Below are 18,179 nucleotides of genomic sequence, written 5' to 3'. Positions count from 1 at the left end.
GCTACTATCAGGGAGCAGGAACTGCCAAGAAACAGTTGAGTCTGGGCAATAAACATTCAGGATGTCCCTGAGATGGTTTGTAGTCTCCCTGTGTACCCTTGGTAACCTGGAAATGCACTCCCAATGTGCTCATGTCCTTGAGATGGTCTCTCCCTTTCCTTGCAGAAGACAGGACTGAGAATTTCTGTATTACTCTCCTGCCAGCTGTCTGCAAGTGCTCCAGCCCCTGACAGATAGTCTATGGATCAGTAGTCCTCTTTGTTCAGGGCCCAGTCTTTGAAGCATGAGCCCTGCTGGGTCCATAGGTGTAATAAACTTGAGTTTTCCCAACCTTCAGAGCATATCGTTTGGTTTTTCACTGACTCTCAGTGAGAATTTCCACAATAGTAGAGCTATTTTCTGAGAAATGATAGTTATAAAAAACTTCTTCCATAAGCAAAACACTTGTATGAGAATAGAAGGTACTTATTTTGAGAATCCGTGGGACTTATTAGTAAACAGAAACAAAAAAATCAAGTTGATAATGCTACCTTTGATTCCAGTGGTCGTGATCTGATCACTGGCGTCCTCCCGCTCTCAAAGCTGTGTCTAGTGTCCAGGGCATAGCAGGAGTTCAGTCTGTAATTGAATAAACTAATGTGAAATGCCAAGCTACGAGAAGGCCACAGTAAAAAAGTTCTTTGGTTTCAAAGGAATGTCTTTTATAAACCAGTCATGTTTTATTGGCTTTTAAATTTGTATTTTCAAACTTTGCATAAGAAACAAATAAGCCATTTATCATTGTTAGTGGTAATCATGTTTATAAAGTTGCCTGTTGAGTGATAGAATATTGAACCATTATTCCTAGAGAAATACAAGATTGAATTCTGAAAGACTCTACATAGTTTCTTCAGCCACACAACATATAAATAACCTTGTTTTAAGTATGTTTCCATTAAAAGACACCTCAGTTAATGCTCACTATTGATTCATTCACATATTGCAATCATAGCAAGTAGTTCTGTAACTCATTGCTGAATGAAGCTTTTGTAATTCAAGTACCTCTTTGCACTTAAAACACTAGGTATCATTATGGGGTTGTGGGCCATTTAAAGCAGTAAACCAAAAGCACCTGAATTTGAAAAACATTGACACTCACTACAGAATAATGACCATCAACTTGTCCCATCTTTGTTTGGAACATGTTTGATGGATGATGCAGATATTTAAATATTCTGGGGCCGAAGTGGTAGATCCATGGGTAAGGCAGTTGCCTTACATGCAACTAGCCCAGGTTCAGTTCCCCAGCACACCATCTGGTTCCCAGAGCCTATCAGGAGTGTTTTCTGTAAGCACAGAGAGGGGTAATCTCTGAGCTCTGCAGGACTGGTCCATAAATTCAAAAAGTAAAATTTTTTTTATGTTCTATGCATTTCCATCAAGGATCATGGGAACACCCAAGCATTGATTTGATAGTTACAAATATTTTCTGGTGAGTAAGTACATTTGCAAATGTATAATCAGCAAATAATGAATATGGCTTATTATCTTTTGGGGGGGCACACTTGGTGGTGTGCAGGACTTCCTCCTGACTCTGTGCTCAGGGATCACTCCTGGTGAGGCTTGATGGGCATATGGGGTGCCAGGAATCAAACTCAGATCAACAGTCTGTAAGGCAAATACCGTGCCCACTGTACCATCACTCCAATTCCTGAAGACGGCATATTGATTTATCTTAAATATGAATGCCAGGTAGAAGTCCAAGATTCATTCTTTATCCATTTTGAGTAATTTTTACAATATTTACAAGAGGCCTTGATAATCACCAGTGGACAAGACAGGAAAGTACAGGTTATGTCTTAATATACAGATGAATAAGTACTAATATTTGGAATATCTCAATTCCAAAGACTGCATATCTCAATTCAGTCTCAGTTCCTGATGATCATCCTTCCGCTCCTGTTTATTTGGACCGCTAACAAGCTATTTCCTGGACCATGAAAACTAGGGTTTTAATTACAGATACCAAAATCAGTCAATGGCTTGGAAAAATGGATCTGGATTACTGGTTGTTGATGAGCTGCCACAGCAGAATCAATGCAGTGGATGAAAGGCAATGAGATAAACAAGGCTAGTTTCTCTGAAAGTAAAGATGTTTAAGATCCCCCTTTGCTCTGAAATCACCCACCAATAAGAACAAGGAGAGAAATACAATGAAACAAGAAGAGAGCTCTGAGGATGCAGTCTGAGGATGGGGGTTGGGGTATGGCAGGGACCAAAGCAAGGAAGGTTGTCCTGGGGGCAGAAAGTGCCTTAAGGGAGATGGGCAAGGATGTGAATCCTGATGCCTGCATAGCTGGGAGCTCTAACTGTCGTGGAGGAGGCTGGCAGGGGAAGAAAAAATATAAACGCGCTCTCGCTCTCTCTCTCTCTCTCTCTCTCTCTCTCCCTCTCTCTTTCTCTCTCTCCCCTCCCCAACACACACAGCATTATTAAGAATGAGAAAACCGTTCCATTAGGCTGGAACACATCCTGGGCAGCTCCCTAACATGATTCACTTTCAAGATGAGGAAGTTATCTTGAGTCTGTGCGCAATTATACTCCAAGAGAAAGAAGGGAAGCAATAAGAAAATTAAGTGACACAATTAAAAAAACAGAAGGACACTTGAGAGAAATGGTAGCACAAACTGAAACCATACACACAAACACACCTCACACCACTACATAACACAAACATTACATGCACCACATTCACCGCACACTGATGATATAAAACATCTAAACACCACCCACGCTCACAACACACACATGCCATCCACACACACCGCACATACCTATTTTGAACACACAAAGTATGTGACCATAATGCAGGCTGAGGAGCACTGCCTGTGTGCACGTGCACACACTCACACACACACACGTTTAATATAATGAGTGTGGCAACCCCCCCACCCCCACCCTGGGGTTGCTGCTGCAGCTTCCATCTGCAAAGCCACGTGAGCGAGGCCGAGGAGGCCCCACTCCAGCTCCTGGTGTCAGGCTGAATCATGAGAGGAAGTGCTAGAATATGCAAATATCTCCATGCTACTCCACTGCGGTATTTTATCTCTTATCCAGGGAAGCAGCACAGGAATTCCAGATGCGGCTCATGCATCTCTTCCACATCTCTCCCACCACCCACAAGGGGATGGGCCAAGCCAGAGCCTGGAGGCCAGCACCAGCCCCCAGAATCTTCTGGCTGCCTGTGCACTGTGCGGGCTCTCAGCCATGCTACCCGCAGGCTGGATCTGCCACAGTGATCCAGGCGTGAATGCAGGACGGGCCTTTTTTTTTTTTTGTATTTCAGAGAACGTGGTTACATGATCAACATTACATTTTTCCTATCTTGCTTCACTGAGGTTCGATTCCTCTGTCCCTTTCGGAGAGCCCGGAATGCTACCGAGAGTATCCCACCCGCATGGCAGAGCCTGGCAAGCTCCCCATGGTGTGTTTGATATGCCAAAAACAGTAACAACAACTCTCACAATGGAGACGTTACTGGTGCCTGGTTGAGCAAATCTATGAATAAAGGGAGGACAGTGCTACAGTGCTTCACTGAGGAACAAGTTTTTGTTACTTTTTGTTTGTTTGTTTTTGATACTAGGCTACACCCAGAAGTATCAGGGCCTACTCCTGACTCTGCTCAGGGGTCACTCCTGATGGTGCTCAGGGAACCATAAGCAATGCTCAGGACTGAATCTGCGTATGCTAAGTGCAAGGCAAGCATCCTACCTACTGTACTATCTGTCCATCCCCCTTAAAATATTGGATTTGTGTTTCCCTGAATGGAAATTAGTTAAGGACTTTTCTGTTATTTCGAAGCTTCTTGAACAACAAACTGGTTTACCCTTTTAGAAACTATCCTGGGCCAGAGAGATAGCACAGCAGGCTAAGCGCTTGCCTTGCATATGGCTGACCCAGGTTGGATCCTCAGTATCCCATATGGTCCCCGGAGCAACACCAGGAGTGATTCCTGAGCGCAGAGCCAAGAGTAATCCCTGCGGATCACCAGATGTGGCCAAAAAATATATAGGAAGGGAGGGAGGGAGGAAAGAAGGAAAGAGGGAGGAAGGCAGGAAGGCAGGAAGGCAGGAAGGCAGGAAGGCAGGCAGGCAGGCAGGCAGGCAGGAAGGAAGGAAGGAAGGAAGGAAGGGAAGAAGAAAAGAGGGAGGGAAGGAGGGAGGGAGGAAAGGAGGGAGGAAAGGAATGAGGGAGGGAAGGAGGGAAGGAAAGAAGGAAGGAAGTGAGGGAGGGAGGGAGGGAGGGAGGGAGGGAGGGAGGGAGGGGATGGAATTACCCTGGAATGGGGCAGGAGCAGTAGTGTGTAAGGTACTTGCCTTGCAAGCATCCAATTTAGGTCTAATCCCCAGCACTCCATGTAGTCCCCCTGAGCTTTCGAGGAGTGATCCCTGATCTCAGAGCCAGAGGTAAACCCTGAGCACTGCCAGGTATGGCCCTAAAACAAAACTATCTGACCAACTGTGTTTAACCCAAGGGAATGTTAATCAGAAACCTTCTCCATAGTTGAAGTCCCATTAAATGGGAACAGGCAACAGCTGAGAACCTGTCACAAATTCAGCCTGCAATAGGGTATGTGTGTCTGTGTATGTTTGTTTATGTGACTATATGCATGTGAGTCCATGTTTGGTCACATAGGTATGTTATTCATGCAAGTGTGTGCATGTGAGAAGTGTACTGTGTGTACACAAGTATGCATACTCACTCTGTTATGCAATTCACTGGGTATCTGCGTGTATGCTGTGTATCAGGGTTCATGATAAATACAGACAGACATATGACTTGCGTATATATAGTATGCGTTTTCAGTGTGTGTATATGTGGGGCTGCAGGAGACTTGTCACCGTATTGAGGATGCAGAGGCCAGGCCAGATCATGTGGACAAGACTGTGGTACTTAAGGTCATATCCCCTGAAGGAAATGAGAGACACATGAAAATGTAGTGTGAAACTACACTGACATGGGCAGCAATATGAAGCACTGGCAAAGGCGGGGTAGGGGAGGGTGTGTACCCGATGCCCCAGGAAGGACCACAGTGGTTTAACATGGGGTTTGATATTGTCTTGTAGAGCTGCTGGGATGACAGAAATGTTTGCTCTTTTCCACCTCTCACAAAGCCACTGAACACACATGACTCCCAGCCCTGAAATGTGACTGGAGATACCAAGAACTGAATTTTGATTGTTCTTAATTTTGCCCATGCAAAATGCACCCTGTGGCAAGCGGCAGTGTTCTAAGCACAATTGTCAGGGAGTGACTGGGCAGTAGAGGTGAGGCTTCCGTCCACATGAGGGAGGTGTGAGAGGCGGGGTGACCACATATGCAGCACCCCCTCCCCCCAGCATCAAGGAGATAGGACAGTGGGCTGAAAAGGAAACTTTCCAAATTCACCCAAGAAACAATCACCTGTGTGAACCAGTCTACCTGACCTTCCAGCTCTTTCTCTGCTTGGGTCAAAGACAGACCCTCAACTCTCTTTTTCTCTGTTTATTAGAGAGAGATTTTACTTTGGAAAGCTAGTCTACTGAACCCAAAAAGTCTATCTCACCTATCAAAAAGTCAGCATGGCCATCCCGCACATTGTACCGGCTGCCTCTGCAACATTGGTTGAGAGGCGAAGCCCAAGACTGAGACCCAGGCGTACTTCGTGCTTTACAGCCCTCTAGAGAGAAAACGTCTCACTTTCAGACAAGCCGTCTGACAGAAAAGCTCAGTGGAACAGGGCAAGGCTGTGATGTATCTTTTAAATGGAAACACCTTCACGTGTCTTGAGAGGAAATGCTCCATATAGGATCTTACCATCAAATCCAAGGACACACTCTTCTGAGTATCTCTGTACACATTTATCACCTCCAAGACATACAGCCTGTGTGGAGACGCAGCGGCCTTCTCAGCCAGTCTGCCCTCTAAGTGTCACAGAATGACAGACGTTCAGTTTGATGTCAAGTTCCTGAGGAGCCCCTTGGAGTAACATAAAATGAAAGTTCACTGCGCTCACCCACCCCCCCTCCATCTTTGTCCCTGCCCTTCCTCCTCTCCTTCTCCCTCATCTCCCCCTCTTGCAACCAAAAGTAAGTACCACACCTATCACTACTCCCAGCATTCCAGTACATTCTAAACTGGTGACAATTTTGTTAGGCTTTAAAATGCATCCAACAGAGCTGATAGGCTGTCCAGTCTGCCCACAAAGCTTCTGGTGTCTGACTGTGCACTTGGGGGAGGTCAGATGTCTGGTCATGAGAACCCTCGGTCACTCTGTGGGGAGACTGAAGCACCAGCCAGAGTCAGCAGGAGCTTGCAGAGCCGCTTCAAAGAGGTCCCCAGTTCTCAGATCCTTGGAATAATACAGTGCATCTAATCACGCCTTGAGAGACCCAAGCTGAGTCAGCTGCCTCCAAGACCCAACACACGGAATCCATGAGCACTAATAAAAAAGGGGCTAAATGACAGTGCAGTGGGTCAGGCATTAGTATTACACAAGGCTGACCTGGGTTTGATCCCTGGCACTGCATAAGGTCCTCTGAATTCCACTGGGAGTAATCCTTGAGTACAGATTCAGGAGTAAGCATTGAGGGTACCCCTCCCCCCAAGATAAATAAAAATAAAGATGTGTCCATGTGCTCTAGGGAGGATTATGGGTCTTCTAAGCCAGTGCTTATGCCTGGGCACCTTCACTTTATGGTCCAGGGGGGCTGGGAGGCCTTACAAGCATTTGAGGGCAGCCCCAGCCAGACCACATCAGGGCCTGTGGAGGCAGCCCAGGCACTAGCAGCTGGAAGAGGCCGGGGAGAAGCTAAGTGCAGGCACAGGCATGTTGGAGAATGCGGTGACGCAAGCTGTCTGCCTCACCATGCTGACAGCCAGAAAGCCACCGGGGTCATGGCAGAGACTCCATCTCTGACTGGGTTCTCTGCCTTGGACCCTCATAGCTTCCCCCCTTTCATTAGGGACAGTTAAATGCTTCAGTGTGAAACATGAAAATGTGCCTCTCACACTGTTTTTCCTCCAAACCAATTCGAATTTTACCACTCTGCCCAGAGAAACACTGTTGAGTTTGATGCTGTTGCTTCTAGAAGGCTTTAAATATTAACACACGCACACACACACACACACACACACACACACACACACACCTGTAGCCAATCATCTCACATAGCCTTCATTACATTATATGTCTTTAAAAATATACAGTGACTATCTAACTTCCACTGACTCTAACTTGGATATCTGTATCCTTTAATTTACAGAGACTTTGCATTTTTTAAAGAGAATTTCCACATATAGATACACCTGCATTTAGTTAACCAGTCCCCAGTGATCATTTTTGTATTTACAGTTTTGTCGCAACAAAATGAAATGTCACAATAAATGACTACATGTGTGCATTTCTCATCACCCCCCCCCCCCACTTATATGTGATATAATCATCTGAAACTTAGAAGTCTATAGAGTTTTTTCACAAAGCACAAGTGAACTTTAAATGTCAATACATCCATCAATATCCCTGCCAGCCACCACCTTGGCTGAGAATCACTTTTCTCTCTACTTGGTCATAGAGCAAAACCCAAAGCCTGACCACAGAGGCACATGTCCTGTGTTTTGGATTCATGTGTCATTTCACTGTTTCCGTGTTTATTGAGCATTTTTGTGGACTGTTTATTTTTCTCATTGACTTGAAAGAACTCCTTGAATACTATTAGTTTCTTAATTAAAAAAATATCTTACAATACCCCCACACATTTTTAGATTTGTCTTATTCATATTTTTATTGAATCATCATGAGATATAGTTGCAAAGCTTTCATGTTGGAGTTTCAGTCATACAATGATCGAACACCCATCCCTCCACCAGTGCACATTTTCCACCACCAATGTTCTCAGTATCCCTCCCATCCCAACTCTTCTTGCCTCCATGGCAGACAATTTCCCTCATACTCTCTCTCTACCTTTGGGCATTATAGTTTGCAATATAGATACTAAAAGGCTATCACGTTTAGTCCTTTATCAACTTTTGGCACACATCTCCCATCCCAAAAGATCCTCCAACCATCATTGACTTAATGATCTCTTCTCTATCCCAGCTGCCTTCTCCCCCATGAGGCAGGCTTCCAACTATGGAGCAGTATTCCTGACCCTTGTGTCTACTGTCCTTGGGTGTCAATCTCATATTATGTTATATTCCACAAATGAGTGCAGTCATTCTATGTCTGTCCCTCTCTTTCTAGCTCTTTTCACTTAGCATGATACTCTCCATGATCATCCATTTATCAGCAAATTTCATGACTTCATCTTTCCTAATAGCTGCATAGTATTCCATTGTGTAGATGTACCAAAGTTTCTTTAACCAGTCATCTGTTTTCGGGCACTCAGATTATTTCCAGATTCTGGCTATTGACACACACATTTTTAATGGAACTTGGTTAAAAATTTAGGATCTTCGTTAAAACTTTAAGAAATAATAAGAAAAAAAACTCATCAAATAATACTTATCATTCTTTGTCTATTATGGTTTCACTTTTTTTTCCTATGGAGGGTTGTCTCCCAAGCAGTGCTCAGAAGGCCCTTGGGTCCCTCAATGACTTTTCAGCCAACTGGGCTGATAGGTTGGATATAATTGGTTACGATTAGGTCCCTGGGGAGGCCTCTATCCCACATGACTTATGTCCTTAGAAGAAGGGGCATCAATAGAGACAGGCTGTGTGTGTGGGGGGTGGGGTGGGGGGTGATGGGATGGAACTAGTGACTGGTTTTTCCCACTGGCGCTGGGAAATGTACACTGGAGCAGGGATCGGTGTTGAAATCTAATATGTTGCAAATAGCCTTGTAAGGGTCTATCTCACAGTGATTCAATTAAAAAAAAGAAGGGCCATCAGAGCATAGGATCATAGCAGGGGACAGCCACGTGAGCACACAGGGAGAAGATGGTCACCTGGAAGCCAAGGACAGAGCCTCTATGAGAACCAGCTCACACCCTGAGCTGACTTGTCATCCCCAGAACCATGAGATCATAAATGTTTGCGTTGAAGCCATACGGGCTGTGCCTTTCATTCCAGAGACCCTAGAGCAATGATACCAGTCTTCTATTAACGGGCACTGACACTGTTTCTAGAGTTTTCTCAGCAGTGATAAGCCAAAAAGAAAATGCCACATGTCTTTGCAGTCACTGATAGGTGTTTCAGGGAAGTCGGACAGAGCTTCTCTACCTTCCTTCTAGAATGCAGCCTTTGTCTCCACCCATCAAACTGCCCTAACTCTCTGGACTCTAAACACTGCTACACGTGTATGAATTTGCATCATTCTTTCTACCCACTTGCTGGGTCTAACACTTCCAGTTGCTGTGCCTCCCCCACCACAGAGTGAAGCACACAGTAAAGCCTCTCACTCCTACTGAGCCATCCACAGTCACTATGGCGTGACGAGTAAAAGGTGTGACTGGCGCAGCCTTCTAAGCTGGTCCCCCACACCCTGGAAATTCACTCTGGGAGGTGAGTTTGGACAGTGAACTTAAACTACTGTGTTGAACAGAGATGGACAGTGCTGAAGCAGCAGACGTCCTCATATTAACCTCTTGCTGTTCCAGGAACTTTTTGTTCCATTCCAAGTGACTTGCCTTAATGTCTGCACATATAAAGCCATAAAGAACACAATAAGTTTCACTGTCATTACAGGAAACAGAGGGGAACTGCCCCAGCCAAGTGCCTTCTCATCCTTTGGCTATTTCCTTTGGTTTCCCAGGGTCCACAACTTTGAATTTTTCTCAGAAGGGAGCACATGATCAGATCAGAATTAACTTCCAGTAGTGTGGAACGAAACTCTGGCTCTGGAGAGAAGCAATGACCTATTTTCAAGGCCCTACACCACTGGTGCTTGCACAAACTGCATCTCCTCCCTGGGTCTCACTTATGGTCAGCAGGCTTTTAGGCTGTCCTCAGCTTATTGCCATCTAGATGCCTTGCTTCCTTAAACATGCTTCTCAGAAACGTCTGGCTTTTATACCCAGTGTGCAATGCAGTGCCTCTTTGCAGACACTAGCTGCCTGATGACTCTTGCTGGAACAGCTCCCAGGGAGACAGAGAAGACCAAAGAAACCCCAAGACCTGTGATCAGCCCTGCTTCTGGGACCACCTGCCTTCCTCCTGCAGGCAATGCCTCCACAGGGCTATGACCATCAGCTGATTGGTGTTGCTAAAAAAAAAAAAAAAGGAAGTGGTAGACTTCCGCTTCAAGCCTTTGTAGCAATGATAAATGCACAGAAAGGAAAGAAAGAACAATAAAAACAACACCACTGGCCACTAGGACTGGAGAGATAGGACAGGGGATAAGGTCTTGCACGCAGCAGATCTGGGTTCATTCCCTGGCACCCCATATGGTTTCCCCCAAGTACATTCATCAGTGATCCCTGAACAGACAGCCAGGAGTAAGCCAGGAATGGGCACTGCTAGATGTGACCACCAAAGCAAAACTGCTTCCTCATAAAAAAAAAAAACCACAGCAGCAGCACAGAAAAATAAATCCACACCTGTGCTGGTAGAAAAGGAGGCACACCGGAGCTCTCCTTGAATGCCTCAAAACAAATGCAGACAACAGGAGATGGCTGCAAAAGTGGAGAAGACCCAAGGATGTGGCACCCGGAAGAGGCAGATCATAGGGGCCAGGCGGGGTGGGAGGATTGAAGAGCAGAGCTGGGAAGCAGTGAGATGATCAAGTCTCCACCCGCTCAGCGGCTGGCACTCCCGCACACAACAGCAGTCTCTCTGCAGAAAAGATGTATTCAGAGAGGCAGGGCATGATCACTGTGCCAAGAACAGGATCCTCTAGATCCCACACATGGTTTCTGGCTCATCTGGCTGATCTTACTCACTCTTCTCCCAGGAAGAGATTCCATGGGCAGACGGTTCCATCAAATATATACAATTGCAAAAGAGGAAACTTTTGAAAACAAACCATCACATCCCCTAGAAATATCTAACACATAAGGAAAGCCAACCCTGTGAAAGAAAGGTACCAAAAGAGACGATAAGCCAATGCCAAACGGGAAAAAATGATGATGACACAAGAAGAGTGTATTATCCCAAGACCCAGGCACAAAAGTCACAAGAGTCTCATGGATTATTTAAAAAAATAAAGAATGAGCTGTGCTGTTTGGAAATGAGCTACCTGCATGCTAAGCCTTAAAGTTCAGCAGACTGAATAATAGTTGGGCAGGGTTGAAGATTCTTCTTGAAATAATAATTCTCCTGGAGGTTTATTTCAGGACACACAAAGCAGAGAGTGGGTGAAGAGAAGAAAGAGTGAAGGAAAACATGCAACAAAGTTAATGAAGTCTAAGGGAAGAAGAACTACGTAATGCGATCCACAGTCATGTTGTCTCCTCTGAGGAATGAAATACACTGGTCACTGATGGGAAGGGCTCCCACCCGCTGGTATATACTGGGATCAGTGGTGGTGGAGAATGGACACTGATGGAGGGATGGGTACTTGATCATTGTATAACTGAAACTCAAGCACAAAAATTTGTAAGTCTACAACTGTACCTCATGGTGTTTAACTAATAAAATTTTTTTAAAAAGAAAAGAAAGGAAAATTGCAGGAGGCCGGAGCAATAGTACAGTGGATAGGGCACTTGCCTTAATGCCAATGATCTGGGTTTGATCCCTGGTACCCTCTATGATCCCCCAATCCCTTCCAGGAGTGATCCCTGAGCAGAGAGCCAGGAGTGATCCTTAAGGACTGCTGAGTGTGCATCCCCCCACCCCTGCCAAAAAAAGAAAGAAAGAAAGAAAGAAAGAAAGAAAGAAAGAAAGAAAGAAAAAGCAAAATTGCAGAATGGTAATGATTGGTATTTAAAAAATAACTTCACACTCCCTGCCCCCCCCAAAATACACACACTGCCATTACACAGACACACAGACACACACACATAGACACAGACACAGACACACACACACACACACACACATACACACACTATCCTCTAAAGCTCACACACAAGAAATTACAGGATTAAAAGTTGGAAGCAAATACCCCCAAAGGCCTTCTCTGACGGTGGAGGTGGGGCAGAGTTAAGGGTCGGTCATCAGGGTTGTGTGTCAGTCGAATCTGAATTCTTGCATAATGGATAGGTCCTTGTCATGGGTTACACCACTGACACTTTTCACAAAGAAAATGACAGAATGTTCTCCCATTTTAGAGGTCAAACTTTCAAGAAAGTATTAATTCACCAGACCCTAGTTGGCAATGCCAATGTGAGTCTCCACTAAGACTGCATGAACACTTACCCAGAGCTTGGAGGAAGCCCTAACGCTCATGTCAGATATAAGCATGGACTTGTCCAGATACTGCATAAGGAGCTAGGGAGCGCCTGGAGTGCTCGTGGGATTGATCCAGCTCTGAAGTGTGAAACAGGGGCTAAAGGTCATAGAGTGAGGCTTGAACCAAATAGAGCTCAGATCTCAACTCTCAACACTGCTGATTTTTAAAAAAATGCAGTGAATATGACTTGGAGATGTTCTTTCAAACAACTAGAATAGATTTTGCTTTGAAGATAAAAATAACCTCCACATTCTCTCTCCATCTAAGCAGCCTCGCATTTAGGAATGCAGTCCCCAACATGCTCCACACCAGGACATGCCACTGGTCAAGTTGCTCCATGCCCATCCTCAGCACCACAGCCCCAACGAAGTGACTTCCAACCTTACTGACTGCTTTACTTCAGCAGGCGTTTCGATTTCACTTGAGCAAGGAAATTCTCCCAGAAATGCCAATTGAGCGGTACCATTCAGGAACTAGGGAAGCTAGGTCAGACATGGGATCCAAGTCTATTCCCTTCCCCCATGGACTCCCCTCCCCCACCCCGTGTCCAGGATACTACATATTCCCACCAACTAGATAACAAAATATCGATGTAGGACCAAATACAGGGTAATGTTGAGACAGATTTTAAATGTGCCTGCTGCTAAGTGTGCTTAAAAACATTTTGTTCACCAGGCATGAGTCGGAATATATCTTAATGGAAGAAATTTGAAATTTAAGTAACTAACCTTAGAAATAACAAGTTAGTTGATGTATTCCATCACTGTGACAGTGGATGTATATTAAGAAAATTGTTCAAGAATGTTGACAGGAGTATGTTAAGACCCCCCCCCCAAATATAAAACAGAAAATGTATTTCATTAACAACCAGTTGCCCAAAATAGTTTTCGTCTAAGAATATGTGTAGAACAAGACTAAAGAGAAACTGTCTGGAGCAAGAAAAGGGAGGAATTCAGAACAGCTGAGGAAAATCAGATCGGCAAGTGGTTGGTCCAAGGGACTAAGTGGGAAACTGAGTCATAAGAGTGGTTAACTTTGTGTCAGAGTTGGAGAGAAAGGGAAAAATCGTAAGATCAGAATCAACTGTGAACAATATAAAAACAAAACCAAAATCACACCCTCCAAAAAAACAATAAAGGGTACAAGAAAGAAAACAGCACCTCCACATACACCCTCCATTCACCGCACATCTCAGTGCAATAAAGCAAATGTTAAGTAGCACTTAACCCCACGTTACAGGATCATGAGCCTGAGGCTGAATGATGTAGGAAGCAATAAGCCTCACACTTTCAAGTGTCTGAAAAGGGGAAGTGTCCATTGAATTACTGGAAAGTGTGAGTTCTTGGGCAAGAGGGCTGTCCTCTGCTTTAAAAAGCCATCACTAGCTTCACAACATCTAATACAATCGTCTTTTTGCCTACTTCAAAAAGCTCTAAAAACCACGTTTTGGATTAAGATTTTGAAAACCTCATTTAACGACAATAGTTATCATTGTGGTGATAGGCAGCTATATATATATATATATATATATGTATATATATATTTCATTTAGTGGGGCTCATTGGGAAAAGTTTTCAATTAACAATAATAGCACAGTGAGTAAGGCGTTTGTCTTGCACGTGGCCGACCCGGGTTCGATTCCTCTGCCCCTCTCAGAGAGCCCGGCAAGCTACTGAGAGTATCTCGCCCTCACGGCAAAGCCTGGCAAGCTCCCCGTGATGTATTCGATATGCCAAAAACAGTAACAACAAGTCTCACAATTTGTTGTGAGATGTTACTGGTGCCTGCTCGAGCAAACTGATGAACTACGGGAGGACAGTGCTACAGTGGGGATCATATCACTCTGTATTCAGAGCTCTCAATTTCTGAGAATACCTTTCTCAAAACTTAGAATTGGACAATGCTGGAATAACAGTACAATGGATAAGGCATTTGCCTTGCACATGGCTGACCCAGTTTGATTCCCCATATCCCATAGGGTTTCCCAAGCCAGCCAGGAGTGATCCCTTAGCACAGAACCAGGGGCAAACTCTGAGCTCTGGCAGGGGTTGTATGGCCCCCAAAACAAAACAAAACAACAACAAAAAACTTGGAATTATACTTTTAGAAAACCCTTAACTCTTACTTTAACTCAAGAAGAATCCTACTGCCCTACTGCTCATTAGAGATTCCCAGCTCTGGGTGATTGTTGAGTCAGCTGTTGCAGAGCATCCAAATCAGCAAGAAAAGAAAAAATAATAATAAATAAGTAGTTTTACTGTATAGATGTCACACACCAAAGCTGATTCGCCATCTGTCAGTTGTTGTCAGAAGACATCAAAGGGAAGCCAGGTAACAGACTTTCTAGAAGCACTCTAAGACAGAATAACAAAAATCTTTGTAAGCTTCAGTTATTGTGCCACTGTTACCAGGCACGTCACTGTTGATTCTGCAGTTAAGAGACGCTTTATGTGGCGGTAGAGGTAGAAAGATAAATAGGTAGATACATCACAGACTAGAAGAAAACGGAAAGAAATACGCATCTCTGTGCATGCTGTCCACCTGCACGGGCCGTATATAGCCATGGCAAAACTTTAGACAAGTTTTCACTTTTTCTGATGCCATCTCTCCAGACTCAAATCCTCAGTTTTTTCTTAGGACTGCTTCACAGTGCTAAACCATTTTAGGTGATACTTGGTACAGAGTTTTGGAAAATGGCACACACATTCTATGCATTGTAATCTGATGCCTGACTAAAGTTTCTGTTTTAAAAGCAGAAAAATAAGACTGGTACTAGAAAATAAAATACGAGTTAAAAGAAGGCCACGTGGGGCTAGAGCAGTAGCACAGCGGGTAGGGCGTTTGCCTTGCACACAGCAGACCCGGGTTCGATTCCCAGCATCCCATATGGTCCCCTGAGCACTGCCAAAAGTAATTCCTGAGTGCAGAGCCAGGAGTAACCCCTGTGTATGACCCAAAAAGAAAAAAAAATAATAAGGCTAAGCGGGACCGCATTTAGAGTGACAATTACTTTTCTGTTAAGTACATCCTCATAAGGTCAAGGTATACATCACATTTTATATTGTAGCTAAAATATTTAAAATACGTTCTTGCTAGCAAGCTATTTGCAAAATCGCACACATTAAGTAGTTCAAATTCAGAACGAAGTTAGTTGCAATTAATTAAGAAGCTGCTGTGTAACCACAATGAATTTGTTCTTGCCAGAACAGATACTTAGAATCAATAAGTCAGTTTTATCATTTTCAGAAATTCTCAGCCAGGAATAGTTTCCCATTGTTTTTTTTTTTGTTTTGATTTTGTTTTTATTTTTATACAGGACAGCCTCGAGGTAACTCATCTCAAAATCCGCTGGTCAATAGTTTTCTTTGGTTCAATAGGATATTTGAAGCAGCAGACAAGTTCACTGAAATAATCTACTGCAGTTTTAAACGAAAGAAGTATTCATACTCTAACTTCTCTAATAAGCTCCTTCCACTGCCTGAACCTTCGACCAACAAAATAAACAGTATCTGTAAGTTACTTAGAATTGTTTTGAAAGCCTCCCCTTCCCTAAAAATCACTACCAATTAACGCAATTTACATTGTACTAGATAATTTTTTTTCTACTTAGCAACGAAACTGTAACTACTTTTGTAACTACAATGAACAGGAATCTTAAAAATCAACAAGGAGCAACTGCGCTCATTTCAGCAGGGCATCAGAAATGTCTGCTTACTCTCGTGTGTTTGTTTCGGGGCCTCCCCCTGCAGTGCTCCGTGCTTACTCCTGGCTCTGTTAAACTCAGGGACCACTCATGGGGAGCCTGGGGGGGTGAAACCGAAGTCCATCGCCTGCAAGACAAATCCCTTACCCCTATACTATCTCTTCGGGGCCCTCAATTACTACTTTTTCAAGGCGCTGCTCTTCGCGAAGTATAAAACTGCGGACATAAGAGTGCAGGAGTTTCCACATACCGAAACACTTGGGAAAACACAGTGGACTGTCCAGTGGAAGCTGCCCAGGGCCAAACCTGAACGTTTGCTTCCCAAGACCCGGTTTCCCGACCTTGCCTCCTCCGGCACGAATTCCTGGCCCTCCACTTGAGTGATCTGCGAGCGCTGCGTATACCCGCAGCCCGGGGTCTCCTCCCGGTTCCCTCTATTCAGACACCCCGGAGTCCGGAGTCCCCGCTCGGTCACTTCTGCCCAGGTGCCGGGGATCCGGGATCCCCGCCTGGTCCACTTAGACCAGGTGCCCGGGGTACGGGGTCTCCGCGCGGTCCCCTCCGCCCAGGTGCCCGGGGTCCGGGGTCCCTGCCTGGTCCACTCGGTCCAGGTGCCGGGGTCCGGGGTCTCCACCTGGTCCCCTCGGCTTAGGTGCCCGGGGTCCGGGGTCCCCTCCTGGTCCCCTTAGCCCAGGTGCCCGGGATCCGGTGTCTCTGCGCGGTCCCCTCGGCCCAGGCGCCCGGAGTCCCGGGTCCCCGCCGCAGTCCCGGGGCAGAGCAGACGGCGCGCCCCGCTCGCAGGCCCGCGAAGGGGTTGCTCAGCCCCATCTGGGGGTTCCAGTCCTGGGCCCGCCGCGCCGCGCACTCGCCGCGCGGCCGCACCTACCTGGGCCAGGTGAGGGGCGGGGCGTGGGGCACGGAAACGGGGCGCCGTAGCCCGGGCAGCTCCGGGGCCCTGGTGCGCCTGGCTCCTCCCGACGCCGCAGTGGCCTCCGCAACCGCGCCAGGCGCTTCCTCCTTCGGGCAACTTCCTTACGCGCCCCAGCAGGCGCCCGCCCTTCTCCGGCCGCCGCACCCCGGCCGCGGGCCCGCCTTCCGCTCCCCACGGGAGCCCCAGGACTGCGCTCTCTGGGCCAGTGCTGCCCGCGGCCACCACGGCCCGGCAGGCCGCCGGATGCAGCAGTGACCGGGACCTCGACGGGAATGGGGCGCGGGAATCCGGCCTGCAAGGAGAGGAACCTGGGTGGGGGCAGAAGTCCCCGACAGGGCTCTCCAGTACATAAAAGGGCACCTCCCACCACAGAGGTCCCCTAGCCCCTGTCGGCCTCCCCAGCTCCCGTGAAGGGTGTGGCCAGGCCCTTTAGCTGCGCCATCAACAGGCACAGAAAGAGGATCTGGTCCCTGTGCTCTGTTCTCCAGCCCAACGCGCCTCGGCGGGCCTGTGCCAACTTGGCTGGTGACCGGCCTAGGGAAAGGCCCTACCTGTCCGACGAGGTCCTTAAATTCTTTCGCACAGGGTTCTCGACAGAAGTTTGGCCTGCGTCCGTCTCCCCATCACTCTGATGATGTCTGAAGTACTTTAAACCCTTCCTACTGTGTTTCAAGTGGTCTTAAAGCACCTTCTCTCTCTCTCTCTCTCTCTCTCTCTCTCTCTCTCTCTCTCTCTCTCTCTCTCTCTCTCAACATCCTTTGACATTTCCTATTCTGGCTGGAACTGAAATACAATCATCAAAATTAAAATGATGACATATTAAAACTACCCCAAAACTGAGAGGGAATATTCACACCCCTTTTCCTTACATGCCCCAGCCTTCCATCCTTTCATATTTTAACCCCGAGGTAAAATTTCTTTATGGTTCCTTTTGTTGACCTAAGCTAGGTGTGTTTCTGATCACTAACCAAAGAGCCAAATACCAGTAACAATGATGGGTCTCATTCTCCTAAAGAGCCTTGAATATAATCTCAGGGTTAGGATGAAAGAGACGTTACTGGGGCCTGCTCGAGGCAATCGACGAATAACAGGATGATGAAATGAAAAATGATGAAACCAAAGAGCCATCCAAATCATCATGCTTGGAACAGAGGCTGCAGAATCTGCACTGGAGTTTGCCAGAGTTGAGATTATGTTG

General features: G+C 46.0%; 1 protein-coding gene across 1 annotated transcript in view; it reads right to left on the bottom strand.

The window, feature by feature from the left end:
• SYK (spleen associated tyrosine kinase) overlaps positions 1-17,049 on the bottom strand; it is an 85,229-nt gene extending 68,180 nt beyond the window's left edge. The window contains exon 1 of the mRNA XM_056127497.1: positions 16,937-17,049. The gene's annotated coding sequence lies outside the window, so the exon portion shown is untranslated. The remainder of the gene's footprint in view (positions 1-16,936) is intronic.
• Positions 17,050-18,179: the final 1,130 nt, after the last annotated feature.

The sequence above is a fragment of the Sorex fumeus genome, unplaced genomic scaffold, assembly GCF_029834395.1.
Source record: "Sorex fumeus unplaced genomic scaffold, SorFum_2.1 ptg000063l, whole genome shotgun sequence".
NCBI lineage: Eukaryota > Metazoa > Chordata > Mammalia > Eulipotyphla > Soricidae > Sorex > Sorex fumeus.
This window is presented reverse-complemented; position numbering and strand designations above follow the sequence as displayed.